Below are 2,894 nucleotides of genomic sequence, written 5' to 3'. Positions count from 1 at the left end.
AAGTGACAATGAAATGGCTAATAAATAGACTAATAAATATCATTTTAACGCTGTCGTTTTCGTAGTTTCTAAAGCCATTAAAAAGCGTCGTCTCGCTATTTTATTCTCCATTTGAAATTTTAGTTTCGTTATTGATAATGTAATATAAGTTATAGCATAAGTTTATAAGATATGTTACATGATAAGTATGACACTACCTATACTAGTTCGTAATGCTACTGAGAGAATTATAGGTCGAGCTAGTTCTAGCAGAACGACAAGCGAGAATTGAAGTCATACACACTTAATTTAAAGCAATTTCCAAAAATTTTCAAGTGAGATTAGCATCGGGCAAACATTACCGTATATCAGGGATAGATTTAATTTTAGAAGTAGGAATGGAGAACAGAGTAATATCTGGGCGCGCGTTAAAGTCCCGGACCCCCTTCCACGGGACGGGGGGGGGGGGTATGAAAGAAGAGGCGGGTCATAGCGACTGAGGTAAAAAGGAATTACGTCACTATTTTTCGCCTTCCCAGTCAGCAACGTCATCAAAACGTAGCTTAAGTGAGCCAATAAGATAATTTAAACCCTTCGTTACGTGTTGGAGGGAGGGGCGATGAGTCTGACTGAAGTAAATACTAACCGTTCTCCATTCCTACTTCTAAAATTAAATCTATCCCTGCGTATATTAACAACACTACATAACGAATTCAAAATATTTTGAAAAAATCACACTCTTATAATAAATTTGAAGTTTCCAATAATTCTTTTTACCAATAAATAATATAACAATTACCGCTAATAAATAACAACACGGATATCCCGGTTATTATAACCTATTGTTTAGAAAAAATAAATATTATCTACGACTATATCGAGGAATGAGTAAGCCGTATTTATTATTATTACGAATTTACTCGCGCGAAGTTACTGGTGAATGATGTGTCTTATACAAGTACCCTTGTGTACCCGGGAACATCTGTTAGTAGGTAATGTAATAAACAACCTTTACAGTCACACACGCCGCGTAGCATACAGCAGGCTATAGGCCTACAGTTTTACGTTGTTACGTGTAACGCCTACAAAAATTTAACCGCAGTACGTTGTTAGAATCGTGTGGGGCCAAATAGATACTGTCATTAGAAAGTTTAAGTAATTTACCGTAAATCGCCTTAGAACTTTTAAATAAGGCGAGACGAAACATTTACCAGCCAATTTCTTAACCTCTCTAATGTAGCGTTAAAATAAGCAATGTCATATTCCATAATGCTACCTGTCAAATTTTTTTGGATATTTTAAAAATATGGGGTTCCGAGAATCGGGACAGTTGTTAAATGGAAATGCTTATAATTGTCCAGTCCCTCGGTAAAAATGACTTATTAAAATTAAGAAAATAATAGCGTGAGAGGATTAATGCGAGGGGCTAATCACTTTAGCACTGTCAAGGGCAGGGTTTTTAAAGAGTACGCGTGAATGTAAGGCCTTGTACACCGTTTACACTAAGTGAGCGGACCCTCGGCTTAATGGAATATCGGTTTACTGGAATCCTTTTACTTAAGTCAAAAAAAAAAGTGAAGAGAGACGTAAAGCCTTTGAGGTCTGATGCACGTCCAGAGTTTAAATTAGGTTTCATTTTAAGTAAGTTGAGAAATCATTTGGCTCAACAAACCGAGATCTTAAACTCGTCAATATCTCAATTATAGAACCGGAGATAATTGGCAATTAAAAAAAAAAAGAAATCAAACAATTTCTGCGGTTTTTTTTGGTTAAAACAAGGCTTCGGATCAGTATACCTTTACAGCGCGTGCGAGTTTTCTTACAACAAAGTGCGCCAGTTGGCGTCAGGGGGGGCAGTGTTATTGGTTCGGCTGAGTATCGCGCTAATTCCCACGCCACTAATCGATTTCGCAAGCGTCAAACGAGAGAAAATATCCAGTTTCTTTACAAGTGGGGCTTCGCGTTCCATAACTACATACAGGGAGGCCCTAGTATACGGGCTCAGAGAACCACCTCGTTATAATTTATTAATCTTAAAATATAACATATTCCATATACTTGTCCTATCGATACGGAATAAATTTATTGGAGCTCGGTTATATCATAAGTTCATTATAAGATACGTTCCATAAGTCTGTCACTGGTAACTTAGAAACTGGAGCTTGTCACGATGTGAGTGAGGTAGGTCATAGATTCGGGGTGAAGCGAAGACGCCTGGTTTTGGCGCTGTCAAAGGCTTAGTAATGCAGGCTAAATAGGACCTAGATGGAAGTCCCGCAAAACTAATTAACCACCAAGTGTAGTACTTCAATTCTCGCTTCCGTCGTTCTGCTAGAACTAGCTCGAGCTGTAAGTCTCTCAGTAGCATTACGAACTTGTATAGGTAGTGTCATACTTATGTTAGGAACATATAACTTATAAACTTATGGTTATATTTACAGTGTGCTGAAAAATAATTTGAGAATTTTTTTCTCGCTCCGAATCCGAATAATTCTCTTTTGAAATTTTTGAAAAGGGTATAGGTAAAAAAAATAAATGAAAAATATGTATAGAACTTTGAGATGAAAATAAGCTAAACTTCTATGATCATATCTCGGTGCATGCGTGCCTTCTAAGTTAGATAATTAATATTTATGAAAAAAAAACTCCACCCTATATACATGTAAGAGAAACACGGGGAGTTGTATAATGTTTAGCACATTGCGAAAATGGGTTAACTGACACAACGGGTTATAGGGAAGAAAAAAAAACTAAATTATTCAAGTTACTCCTCCTATAGGTACGAAAGTGAGAAATTAGGTAGTTAAAGGGAGGGTAAAGTAGAAAATCAAGTGATTTTTTTTATCGATTCTTCTACTAAATATAATACCAGAAGTGAGATGAGACTAGAAGTGAAGGGCTCTAGCATTGATAGT

This window comes from Phalangium opilio, unplaced genomic scaffold, assembly GCF_054372755.1.
Source record: "Phalangium opilio isolate 3A_F unplaced genomic scaffold, DU_Popi_V2 ptg000025l_1, whole genome shotgun sequence".
In the NCBI taxonomy this organism is placed as follows: Eukaryota; Metazoa; Arthropoda; class Arachnida; order Opiliones; family Phalangiidae; genus Phalangium; species Phalangium opilio.
Note: the sequence above shows the minus strand (reverse complement) of the source record.